The sequence below is a fragment of the Falco cherrug genome, chromosome 1, assembly GCF_023634085.1.
Source record: "Falco cherrug isolate bFalChe1 chromosome 1, bFalChe1.pri, whole genome shotgun sequence".
In the NCBI taxonomy this organism is placed as follows: Eukaryota; Metazoa; Chordata; class Aves; order Falconiformes; family Falconidae; genus Falco; species Falco cherrug.
The window spans coordinates 45,631,622-45,644,976 of record NC_073697.1 but is presented as its reverse complement, the minus strand read 5'-3'; the positions used below and the strand labels follow the sequence as shown (position 1 = coordinate 45,644,976).

At 45.6% G+C, this 13,355-nt stretch overlaps 1 long non-coding RNA gene across 4 annotated transcripts in view; it reads left to right on the top strand.

Annotated features, from left to right (window-relative positions):
* Positions 1 to 13,355, top strand: part of LOC129736759 (uncharacterized) — a 53,904-nt gene that overhangs the window by 1,565 nt on the left and 38,984 nt on the right. For 2 of the 4 annotated variants that reach the window (XR_008733785.1, XR_008733784.1), the window contains exons 1-4: positions 7 to 552; positions 7,566 to 7,752; positions 7,936 to 8,050; positions 8,914 to 11,126. This is a non-coding gene — a long non-coding RNA (uncharacterized LOC129736759). Of the gene's footprint in view, positions 1 to 6; positions 553 to 7,565; positions 7,753 to 7,935; positions 8,051 to 8,913; positions 11,127 to 13,355 lie in introns of those variants that run through there. The other 2 variants (XR_008733786.1, XR_008733790.1) reach the window with 2 other exon arrangements.

The following is a 13,355-nucleotide window of genomic DNA, read 5'->3' as shown; positions in this document are numbered from 1 at the left end:
GTGAGTCTCCTGTTGCCACTCTCTGGAGGCAGGCAACTTCATCGTTGCAGGTGGAAGGGTAGCCATGGGTCTGAAAAGTGCTGCTGGGCACTATGAATTCTGGACGAAAAGCACAGGGTGCCCAGAGCTTGGTTTAGGCTGCCCGCCATGGTCCCTTGGGTGCCTGCTCAGGTCAGGCCCAGGGCTACTGGGTCCTGCTTCCACATGCCATAGCAGGGAGCTGCAGCTGCAATGCCTGGGTCAGGCAGTTTCCATAGATAGTCTGAGTATGACTCACTGCATGGTAAGAAAAAACAAATATCCCCAGGTCTTTCTTGTGACAGGACAGTTCTCAGCTGCAAAAGCTGACTTCCTGTTTGCAATAATTTGCTACGAGGCAAAAGCAAAAAACCCCACCTGTTAATGAAGAGACAACATATTTTCCAAGCATGTTAAATATATAAAAATGGTGCTGGAATTACAACAGATAGACAACACTTATTTGTCTTTGACAGACATGAGAGACATGAATAGCTGTGGAATATAACCTGGTGGTCCCAGTTTACAGCAAAGGTAATGTCTTTGTTATTTGTAAAGGGTTAATCAATGATTAACAGACATTACAATTAATGGTTAATTGATTGTTGTAGACTTAGTTCACACATGGCTTGCAGCTATCTGTAACATTGCATTCATGCTGTAATGTATTTATAGCAGTTATTAATCACGCGCTAGTGTTTTTTAAATGTTCTCACTTTATTAGGTGTAACCAAATTTTCAATAGCATATCAGTGAACTTGAGTTCTCTCTCCACATTAGCAAAAGGGAAGATACAAGAAAGTGATTAACTTGGTCTTGCTTTCTTTAATTTGAGGAAACCATCAGCTGCATAAATAGGAGGCACTATCACATTATGAAAGCAATTTTAAGTAAAACATGCCATTTATGGAAGAAGAACGCTTAAAGATTTTTGTAATTACAAATATTTGTGCTGTTAAGTGAATTGCATTAAAGTATTTGTTGTTGCTTTATTTCCCTGGAGGACTCTTCTGTAGTGGGAGCTTTGTTATGTTGATAAATGTGCCTGAAAGCTTTATAATGTACTGATGCATTGTAATGATAAATAGATCTGGTTAAGTAGTAAAGATCAAACACACAATTAAACAGACTGTAATATACATCTTGCTGAGCAAGGGAAAACAATAGTGGAATCAGTAAAGATGAATACAAATGGTTTTATTGAACTGAGCAAAAAATATTTTATTATGCCTACAGAATGAGGAAATCCAGCCTGATACTTGCATGAACAGACTTACAGAGTGCTTAATCAGATATAAAATACCTTTAAGATGTTCAACATTTATAATCAATGGGCAGGGCTTTCTCTGACTGCTCAGAGTAATGGAAGTGTGCAACAAACCAGAGGTTGAGCAGATCAGCATGGCGTGGGACTGCTGCGAGAGGAGCCCAAGCACAGCAGGCAAGGCTCACAGGTCTGATGCAGCAGGAAAATTAACAAAAACATGTTGCACTTGACAAAAAGATTAGAGCTGAATATTGGCAGCGCCTGCTTCTATTGTCCAAAATGTGCTTTCCTAGAACCTTTCCCAGCGGGGAGACTGGTTCATGCTTGGCAAGGCCACAGAGGTTTCACACTTCTTATTGCCATTTGCTCTTTCAAATACCGGAAAAAATGTGATTCAGAAGCAGCGTGCTGGAAGAGGTAAGTATGGGTATGCATTAGTTGAGAGTCACAAAAATAAACCTTTAACATAAAAGCACTGAGGGGGACTTTCATTCAAAACTCAGAGCAGTACCCATGCAACCTGCTTGCAGATTATCCGTGTCCATTCCAAGTCTGAATTACTCTGAAGGGTGTTTTAAGTGAATTTCCTTTGCAGGGATACCCATAGCCAAGTCAGCACAATAGGAATTTCATAGCTCGTTGTACACATGCTATGGTGAAATAACTCCTAGAGGAGTTAGAATTAGGCAGGATAGACAGAAGAAATACTAATTCCCCTGGATTGACTTTATGTGAGCTCCTACCCTACACAGTGCTTTGCCCACCTGGAATAGCATAAGCTGGGTAGATTCCTTTGCAGTATCTGGGTATTAGCCAGGCTCAGGGGAGAGACCAAATCCTGCCTCGCTGATGCCAGCAGCCGAACTCCTAAGCCTTGTGCACACTGGCCAATTATCATGTAAAATCCCCCCGGTGCTCACCACGTTCTGCTATACCACCAGGAACCGCCAACTAGAGAAAAAGCATCCGCTCATGACATGGACTGCTGCAAAGGCATTTCCCTAGGATGTACAGCACGATCCATTCCAGCCAGCAAACCCGTTACTTCTAATTTACCGTGTGCTGCTAACTACTACAAGCTTTGCACAGCCTCCAGGAAGTTGGGCTTATTTAATGACAAGCAGGGGAGCAGTAAATGCTTCCAACTTTTGGAGTTTAAGAGCAAAAGGAGTGGCCAGGGAAGGTGGTGTGCCCCCATGCATCTGGCTTCCCACAACTTGAGCTACAGGTGCTGCTCGGCACAAAGAGCGGTGTAGGAGTTCTCAGGAGCAGATGTGGTGACAGAGCCGGTTTCTTCTCTGCAAGAAAACTCATTCCTGCCCCAAGAACTCCTTGTCACTCTGCAAAGGTATTTAGATGTCTGACTGCCACTTAAGCATCTAAATACCTTTATGGATTTGGGCTTAGGTCCTAACTGTGTAGCTGCAGTCCATAACATCACCAGTTTTGCATGGCAGGCACCAGATCGGATTTGGCTGTGGAGAGAAGCACGGCCCAGCAGCCACTGACTCTGATTTAATTGGGTTGAGCTGGTTTATGGTTCCTCACTATACACATTTTTTTCCTTGTTGAAAAACAATGTGTCTGCCAAGGCCAGAAGGAAAGCGGGAGCTGTCGGGAGGGGAAATTGCAGCCTGACGGGGACAACTCTGCTCAATGGGAAGTAGGCTCGAAAGGGTTTTGCGATGTCTGTTGGTTTATGCCATCCCTTCATCACCGAGTTTGCAGTCCAAAGATTATTTTGGATGCTTGCCTATTCCCAGAAGCTCCGTGTGCTCGGAACTATTTCAGCTCTGAGTTAAGACAATAATTATAATCAAATCTCATGCTCCGCTGCCTCGGCCAGTCACCTCCACGGAGCAGATGGGAAGGGGGCTCGAATCAGCAAGGGTTTTCCCTCCCAGTGTACAACTGGCCTGATGCCTTCAGAAAGGGCTTTTTTATTTTTTCTTTTGGCTCCCCTCTACTTCTCTCATGGCATCGGGGACAGGCTGCAGCTGGAAAATCATGGACAGGGTTTGAAGTGTTTGAAGGGGAAGGAGAAAGTTATTTTGTCTGCTGCCTGTCTGCTGCTCCTTGTTCCCACACCCCGGCTGCACAGCCAGCCAGGCTGGGAGCGGGCAGGCACAGGGAACTGGTTTTTTTGGTAGCGCCTCCTGCATCTGCTGAGCTTCAGCGTCAGGTCTGAGACTTGCCCCTGAGCTCAGCCTGGCTGGTTAGTCCAAGTCCCACATTCTCAGGTCAGTTGTTAGAAGAACTGCAAATGGACTTGCAAATAGGTATTGGGCTGTCCCGCATGGCAGGCACGGCTGCGAGCGCACATGGAGTTGCTGCTGGTGTTGACAGCGCTGTGCTGAACTGATTAATTCACACGGCATAAACACAAGGGCAGGCACTGGTCATGAGCACACCGCTTTGGAAGGCTGTCCCTCAGTGCATCTGTCCTTCCAGCCTCCTCTGCACCGTGGGATTAAGGCGAGATGTGATGGAGTCCCTTCTGTTGGATGGTCCCTCTGTGCTTTGTCACCTCCATCAAAAAAGCAGGAGGGTGACTGCTCAGCTCTGGTGCAGTTTTGACCCCCAAATGATGTGTTAGGTCTCCAGAAAATTACAAACAAAGAGGTGCCTTTGGGAAAGTTCTACTGGAATGGGGACAAAGCTGCTGAATTGACTGGGTGCCTCTTTGAAAACATATACCTCTACTGCATGTTGGGTGGCTTTCATCAACAGTCTAGCCTGTGTTGTGTCACTGGTGCGTACTGGTCACTGAAATGCTTGAGATGGAAGAGTACCTTGCAATTCCTCTGTGTGTTTGGCTTCCATGCAGCATTCCTAAAACAGGTCAGGAGTGAGGATCCACTAGTTACCGGTGCTGGTCAGACCCAGATAAGATAATTCGGCTCATTCACCTGGAGCTGGTGGTGTGAGATTGCCAGGTGCTAGCAGGGAAATAAGTCAAGACACAGTCTAAGGACCCCCATGTTCCCTTCACTTACCCCACTGATGAAAGGTCCCAGTGATTTGATGTTTTATTTTATTTTTGGCAATGGCTGATGAAATCTCCTTGGTGCCATAGCTCTTTTGTTTTCTTTTTCCCCATTTCGGCTTATTAGAAGAGAAAATTACATGTAAATGTTATGTGGAATAGCTGCTGAATGCTTGAATTTTTACTGCTCTCTCATGCTGCATCTTTAGTTGTCACTGGTTTTTCTCCCCCCCTCCCCCTTCTTCATCTTAAAGGCCGTTGAGGCTGATTGTGGCTTTCTGCATTACAGTAGCTGCAGCGGTTGTTACAGCATCCCGTTGTACCCCGTGACTGCTATTAATGAGATGTTTGTTCTCTTGAAGGTGATTGCAAGGGTTGTTGTTAAAGTGAAAAAAATACAAGCTCTGTGCACACTCTTTTCCCAGATTTGGGATCTTCACCAAATTTTTGGTGGTGCTTTAGATCTGGATCCTTGCCTTATTCACATGGCTGTCTGATTCACGAAAGTACCTCCAGGGAGTATTTAAGAAACGCTCTGTGTTTACAGGAAAGGGGCAGGCAGCACCCGCACGGCTGCACAAGACCATATTTATCCAGTGACTCAAAAGCCCTGACTTGGCAAAGTCTTTGCAGAGTTTGCAAGACCTTCAGTGGTGAGTTTCCCGGTTACAAACCCAGGGAATCTCCTGCCCACCCCAATGCCCGGCCACCAAGGCCATCTCCTCACTCCGGACCGCTGTCCCATCACCCAGCCTGGACCCTGCAGCCCCAAAGAGGCGACCAAGCGAGCTGTTCCTCAGGGACAGACCTGGTGCAGACACGTCCAGGAGCTGTTTACATAGAGGTCTATAAACTTAGAGCGTTGTTAGCTCTCTTGGCTTCATCAGCCAGGAAAAGCTTGTGGGATCTCGTGGTTATTCCAGCGAGGAGGAGAAAATGATGACACCGAGGAGGAATGCGGCTCTCAGCCAAGGTGGCGGGCACGGTCCCTCGCTGTTCCTCTCCGGCACGTGATCCCCACATGTGCTCACGCCGTGTGAACCTCCTTCTCCTCACCCCACATTCCCCCATCACCTCTGCCTCCCTCCTCCTTTTTCACAGCCTCGCAGGCTCCCCCACCCATGGGCTCCCCACATGTTTGGGGGGCTGAGGGGAGAGGGGCTGGTTTAGCTCTTGCCTTCACGGAGGAGATGGACTATTTCTTGCTCTTTTCTTCGATGGTGTGCAGCAGGCGCGTAACCGCGCTCGCAGCAGCAGCTGTCTTGATGAATATTTGCCCAAATCATTACACTATCTAGCAGTTAGCCTGCAAAAAGGCCCAGCACCATTTGTATGGTAATGGAAGGCTTTCTCAGAAATGTTTTGGAAGCAATCAGCTAAACTAATAGGATTTTATGTAAACCAATCTTTCTTTAGATCAGGGTGGTTGTTTTTTTTCTGGAGAGGAGGGTAAGGGCTTTTTAATAAATGCAAATTGATATTTCAATGAAAATGGAAATGAGAGAAAAAGTTCATCACCAGGGTAAAATGCTGTGACTTTGCTCCAGTAGCAGCTTCGCCTGTGAGTCTCTGCACAGCCCCCTGCAGCCACACCGAATTTCTGAGGTGCTGAGGCATGGCACAAGGAGGAGAAAAGCTTTCTTCCACCTTCACGCTACAGCGAGACATCAGCTGGGTTGGACTTTCCACCCCCCCGCCAAATCTGTGGTTTCCCCAGTCCTGGCCCTCTGCAGAGGGTCACAGCAAGCGGTCACAGGGTGGGGGGGGTGGGGGGGGCGGCTGTGGGTGAGTGGGCTCAGTCTCTTGTCGTTGCTCATTTCTGCTGTGGATCAGCAGCTCTAGTTCTCTGTAACTTGAGCTTTATGTACCACTCCGGCAGGATTTGAGAAAAGTAAAGGATGAGAAGCACTCAGAAATCTGATTTATGCTGTGTGTTCAACGCTCTGCTTGTGAGATTAGAGCCTTGCACTGGGGAATCGCTTCACTGCGTCCCCCTACTACTAGGGGCTCTTGCTGCAGACCCCAAATGCCTTCTCGCTTGGGACGCAGCCGAGGTAACTTGCTTGGCCCTGCTCCCGCTTGCCTCTCTGTGCAAGGGCCTGGTACGTGACAGCAGATTGTCTGTGTGGAGCGTGAGCTGGCTGAGGTTGTTGCAGTCAGTCATTTCACTGCTTCTTGTTTATATATAAAAAAAAAAAAATAAAAATATAATTTAAATTCACTCTGACCAATCTGTAGATGTGGTGGTACTGCTGGAAGTGCTGTTCAAGGAGACTCAGGCCAGCAAGGGTCTGGCATCCAGGAGATTTCAGGTGAAGAACTCTCAGTCTGAGGCTGAACCTGGATTTGGAGCAGCAGGGGTTTGGGCTTGCCCGTCCTGTGCAGCAAAGCACAGCAAATGTACGTGGCAGAGAGGTGTGATGAGTCCCCAAGGCCTCCGAGAGAAACCTCCAGCAGCACATGGGCAGCATGGACACACTGAGCAGCAAGCCTGGTGGGATCATACACCCACAAGCCCTGCTGCAGGATGCTGTTCGAACTTGTTAGCGGTGTAAAAGTGTCAAACAAAAAAGCATGCAGGGAGTGGTGTAGTGAACAGCTGTTTTCCTCATTTACTGCGGGGTGATACCAGCAAGGTATGCAAACCGCAATGGGGAAAGGTAAACATGCCGAGATGGCATGCGGTCCCTTGGAAAGTCCCAAACATCTTGACTGGGCAGTGGGGAAAACAAGTGATCTTCTACCATGCTGGACTCGATCTTGTGGTAATGCTGTGACTCTGGGTGCAGCAGCAGCCACAGGAACGTGAGGAAGCCTGGTGCCAGCAGGGACGTGTTTTGATGGGACAGTGGTGGCTGGGGGGAGCAAGTGGTGGTTGGTGCCTTATCACGCTAACACTGATCTAAATCTACCCGGTGTGCCAGTGTCTTTAATCAAGCTCACATCCCGCTGTGCTGCCTGCCAGCTGCACGGTGGGTCACTAATGAATTGCTCTCCGCAGGAGTGTCTGGAAGCCGGTACCTGAGGTCAGCTCAAGGTGTGCTTGTAAACCACCTGGAGAGTAAAGACGGGGGTTGGTCCACAGCGTGCTGGCTTTGGTGGCAAAGTTGGTTTAAGAAATACCTTCCCCCCTCCAAACGCTTTTTCCTGACCTTTCATTCGTGCCAAGACAGCTGGTGGTGTATCCTGTAACAGGATTGCTGAAATGATTGGGGGTAAAAATTCTTCAAATTTATTTATTTATTTATGATTTTTTTTATTTTTTATTTTTAAAATATTTTTTTTTATTTTTAGCATGTATCACCTCAGTGTCCAAGGCTGGTACCAAATTCCTCCACAGTAATTCCTCCTTTGAGATTGATTCGCTTGGTGACCTCAGTGTGACAGAAAGACCTTGCTCAAGTTTTGGTCGTGTGAGAAGACAAGGTCTAATCAGTGTCCCATCATGTGAAAACACAGATCTGGCCTACAAATATGCCTGGTGAGTTATTCTTAGGCTTGTCTGAAAATATTCAAGTTTTAATCCAACAACATAATCCAACTTTACAACTAGAAGAGTCAAATCTAAGACATTACATATGCATTTATTATAATATGTTTTCATATTTGAAACCATGTGGAACGGTATAAGAAACACCAGAACAAAAAATATGTGTTTTTACAGAGTGTGATCTTTTTTGAACCTCCCTAACTGCCTCAAAAGAGCAAAAGAAGGGCATGGTGATTTGGTATTCCACGTTGGCTTTCCAGATATAATACTGCATTTCCAGACGTTGCAGGTAACACCAACTAGATTATGAAATGGAATATTTAAACTGTTGCATGGTTTAAATGCTTTGTTAGTTTGTCTGGGCTACGTTAAGTTTATATGAGTAGAAAATAATACTTGAATTACAAAAGCAAGTAGCTTTTTCTCTCCTGACATCTCAATCCACTCCTGGAGATACATTCACTGGGAACTTGCAAAGTTTGTTTAAACCATTTAGTCTTTGGCAGCTATAAGGGAGGGTTTTTTTAATAGCATTTATTGAATGCTATAGTCCCAGCATTCAACAAAAATACTACTGAAGTTTCAGCCTGCAGATTTTATATCTTCTAAGGGAGAGAGTAAAATAAACACAGTATATCCAGAAACCAATCCTGATACAGACAGGGGACATTAAAAACAATTTTAAAACCAACCAGAAATGTTCAATTGAAAATTTCTTTGATGGAAAATGCAGTTTCTGCAAAATATAACGAAATAAAAAAAAATTATATTCCAGCTTTGATTGTAAAATTGAAACAAAATCCTTCACTCTGGTTTGGATCTACCAGAATAATAATAAAAAAATAATCTCAGTTTAAAAATGAATCCAAACACTTTCAGGGGTGGCTGCCTCTTGTTTAGGCTTTTGTGCCGTAGTTCTCTCCTGTTAGCTGTGGATCAATGCCAGTTATAAATGGGGTATGCCAACAACATGTGGACAGTCCCGGAAACTCTCCTTCCCACTGCTTTTTCCTTACATCTCTAATCTGGCACTCTCAGGAGCTCTCAGCTAGCTGTGTGAATGGCAGACGTGGGGAAGGGATTTGCTATTCATCAACCAGTGCCTGACAGAAACACCTGAGCAGTCAGTGTCTGTGCTTTCCATTGTGGCAGGGCTCTTGGGGGAAAAAAGGGAGTCCTATGTCTTCCCACTGGAAGGGAGAAGCAAGGAAGGGGTGATGTTCTCCAAGCACAACCAGCTGCTTACATGCAGGTAAGGTTTTGCATTCCACAGCAAGTTTTCCAACCTGAACCCAGGTATGGTTGTGCAGAGGACGCCCAGCAATGAGAATGTGTGCGCCTCAGCATTGCTCAGAACATCCGTCTTTGAGATCTTGAGGTCTTTTCCCTACTTGATTCCACATTCATTTATATCCCTTTGAATTGTCAGGGTGTTGAGTTAGTTTGATTAGTTTGATTGCCTCCCTGGATGAAAGATCGTTACAGGAGTCCCAGGATATCCCAAAGTTATTCCTCCACCTGGGAGAAATCTGCCAGTGCTGCACAGTCCACACAAAGACCCTGGCCAGTAGACACAACTGGAGATGCGAAGCACCCCTTCCAATGGGAAGACTTCTGTCAAAGTTTAGATGAAAAAGATACAAGATACTCCTACAGGATGGAGAGGCTACTTTTAAATGAAGGAATGGCTCAAATCAGCAAATCCTGTTGACCACAAGGCAAGTTTCTCTTCCTTGCTTTCTTCAGGTAATATTGAAGCAATTTAATACATGAAAACAGTATTCCAAAGGTTGCAGTTGCAATGTGTTTGAATCCACTTACCTCCCACCTACCTTTCTCCTGCCATAATCTGAAGGTGCTCACACTTGTGGTAGCTCTAGCTCCCAGCCATGGGAAGTCCCTTTATGATCAATGGAGATGAAAGCACATCATGTCACCGCCCTTCATCTCTTCCTTACTGGGCACCTGAGAGTGTCCTGGTTGGTGAGACACCTACAGGGCAGATGTTGATGTCTGATGCCATGAAGACACTCTGCTCCATGGCTGTCTATTTATCCCAGCTATAGCTAATTACAAGAGGATTGAACAGGTCTTTTAAATTACCTACCCAAAAATTAGTCTGTAAAGTTACAAATTTCATAACACTTTCTTGCCTTTTTTTCTTGTAAAGCAATTATTACCCTCTTAATTAAGTTGTCACAGACTCCCAGGTGTGTTGATAACAGTTTTTGAGGTTGTCATTCATGCTCTATTCATGTATCAATGACTTTCTCAGCTGTCTGGATTGGAAGAGTTTGCCTGTTCAAAATATTTTGGAATCCATCCACTTTGGCTTTTCTCTAGATTTTTTGTGGCATCGAAAAGCACAGTCGGACACTCAGTGGAGTCCTCAATTTTTTTTCCATCTGGAATCACACACCAGGACTTGTGGGGAAGTTATAACTGGCCTTAGAAAGTAATATGGAATTGATCCTCTGAATTTGGTGAAAATCTACTTAAGAGGTAAATTCCAGTTGATGGCATTTTCAGAATTTCTCTCTTTTTGGGTTGCTTTTTTTTGCAATAACACCAAGTTTTATTTGAATGGTTTCTACTTAAATTATGCATAGTATTTGTTATGCATAAAGGACTTATTCTACCAGTCCCCAGGTGCATCTCAAAAGCAGGTAAATGCAATTAATTCAATAAAACAGTAGACAGTAACTTGACAGTGGTGTTGGAAACCAAACAGTGACTACATCAGTGATCTGCTGCATGGATGGTTGTGATTACCTGCTTGAGGTGAACCTGCTTTGGCAAGGGGTTGGACTGGATGATCTCAAGAGGTCCCTTCCAGCCCTGACCATTCTGTGATTCTGAGATTACAAGTGATATAAAAGTTGCATCAAACCCAGTCTTTAAGGATCTCCGCAAACCTCTTGCAGAGCTCTGCTTTGCAGATTCGACCAGCTGGGAAGAACAGATTTGTTAAGGGTGAATCCAGGCTGGCTGGGAACATTTGGGCTGCCCCTGAATAGGAACTTGGTCCATCACGTCTCGCACCAGGCTGGATCTGCTCAGGGCTTTGTGGGCTGCCCTGGAGATCAGAGGCATGGCCCAGAGCAGAGTCCTGCTGGTGGTTCACTGAGCAGCCCTAGCAGGAAGGACCCATTCTTGGCCCGCCTTCTGGGGCAGAAAGACCAGCAGGATAGAAAACAAAGGTTCCATTTTCTCTCCTCCAAGCCACCACATCAGAAATATTAATGAAGGTGGTAAAGCCTGGGCAGCCTGTCCTTGGGGCTGGCTCATCTACCTACGGTCTAAGGCCAGCCTTCACCGCTCGGTTGAGTTTGCAGAGGGTTGCACAGTGCTATGTTTCACATCAGGTAAGTACGCAGTGCCAGTACACCTCTTGCATTGCCAATAGTGCCTTGCTCTTACCCTGTACTTTAAACTTATTTTACTGCTCTTGATAGTGGTGTTTCCAGATGTTGGGATCTGGGTTTTTTTAGTGTCTCTGATAGAAGCAAGTCAAGTATGCAGATTGCTGATAAAATAAGATGCCTTTAAGTAGGAAAAAACCCTGTGATGTCTGTTTAACCTCAAGTGCTTTTATGACTGTTAACACCAGAGACCATATCTAGTTGCTATTTTAAGTACAGGTCAGAACTGGTATGCAGGAGCTGTACACAGCAGGGACAGAAGCCTGGGTCCAGAGTGTCTCTTTGTGCTGCCCAAGTGTGTTCCAACTTCTGGGATAAGTCAGGAGAAGGACTTACATCGGCTGCTGTATATCCCATAGCATCATGTAAACAAAACTGCCTTGGCTCCTTCCTGAAGGCTTCAACACGGTGAGCACAGCAAGTATCTCTGCAACAGAGGCACAAGTGCCTGAGGGGTACTGGTAGCACAGGGACACACTGTGCTTCATGTAGCCTGTTTGTGGTCTGAGATGCAGCTACGCTGTAGAAGTGGAGCCAAGGTGGCTGGACCATACAATAACTGCTCAGCCTACAGCACCTTTGTGAGTCAGGGAATTGCTGCTCCCTGAATGAGTCTAAATGACTTTCTGCAGGGTCATCTAGAGATATGAATTCTGTTTTCTCAAGTCATCAGTATCACCAGAACCCCAAGAGCATATGACCTCATTCAGTGCACATAACACTTTAAGCCATGATCTATATTAGGCCCCAAGAGATGGTGTAAGAGTGTTATATTGGCAGGTGCATTGCCACAATCTATTAGGGCTAGGCTGTATTTGCAAGGCTTTATAGAAAACGTGTCTGCTGTGGGTTTTTTGGCCTTTACTGCATTTACCCACCCCATCTGTTATTTTCCTGAAGAAAAAACTCGCATGAATCATCCCATGACCATTTTAGAAAGATTCAGCTGTGGGGCTGATACTCCAGTTTGCAGAGCAGGGGCGGTACTGCAGGGATATATAATTTCAGAGTGGTGTCAGTATTTCATACAGCTGCAGCCCTCTCTGCCCACTGGGATTTATAGGAGTAATGAAATGCTCTAGCATTTCCATGGACTTCCAAGCTGAACCAGAAATGCTAAACACTAAAATCTGTCCTTTGTGTTATTGACATCTATGGTGCAAGTTCCCATCCAGCTAAACTCCAAGCCTAAATTTCAGAGTGGTTAGTTGAATTAAGCAGGCATTGAGAAGCTGAGTGGATGGGAAATGGGAGGTAGAAGCGGTCTGGGGTTTTGTAAATCATCCACAGTGGTCCCCTGTGCATGGGATGGCCCCTTCTGCACCGCGGAGCTGCGCTGTGTCCAGCGAGAGCAGCTCCAGCTGGGTAGCAGGTGTGCAGCAGCAGTGACCTGGTTTGGGAGCGACCTTCTCTAACCTCACCATCATGCCAAGATAAAGATTGCCCGTGTGTTCCTACACACACTTTTGTGCTGAAAGGTCATCTTCTAAGTGGTCTTAGAGAGAACCTGAACTCCTGTGGAAAAAAACATCTTAAGATATCTCGGGAAAAGAGAAACCCACTCCTCAAACACTTTTCTGCATGGATAAATAGTGTAAAACAAAGGTGTTTAAACACCAGGGGTAGTTCAGTTCTGCTTGATTCTTACTTGTGTCATTAACAAGCATTTGGATGCAGGGGGAGGATAATGAAGCATACAGCTGCAGGTCCCAGTACTGCTGAACCAACCAAGAGACAAGATGTCCTGTGGCCCCACAGTCCTGCTTGAAGTGCCATCGTAGAGCTTCAAGGTACTGCGATGTGGATCCTGAGGGGCTGTTAGAAAGTCCTGGCTGCCGTGGTAGAAATGGGAAGGTGAGTCTTCAGAGCCCATGGTGGTGGTTTGTGGCTCCATTTTTGGCAATCAGTTTTGGCTCTTCAGAGCCCTTTTCAAGCTGAAGAGCATTGGGACTTAGACTCCTAAAATCCTGCTACAGAAAGATTCTTGATATTTTTTTCCTATCTAACCCCACTTTGATTTTCACAAACATTGGTGAAAGTTGAATGCCTTACCAGAAGTTAACCGCCCAATTACCCTGCAGATTGAGATCCAAGTCCTAGCTGAAAAGGAATGCATGGTATTACCTGACTTCCTTGATTTACAAGCCTTTGGAAGTGTTAGCTATCACCTAA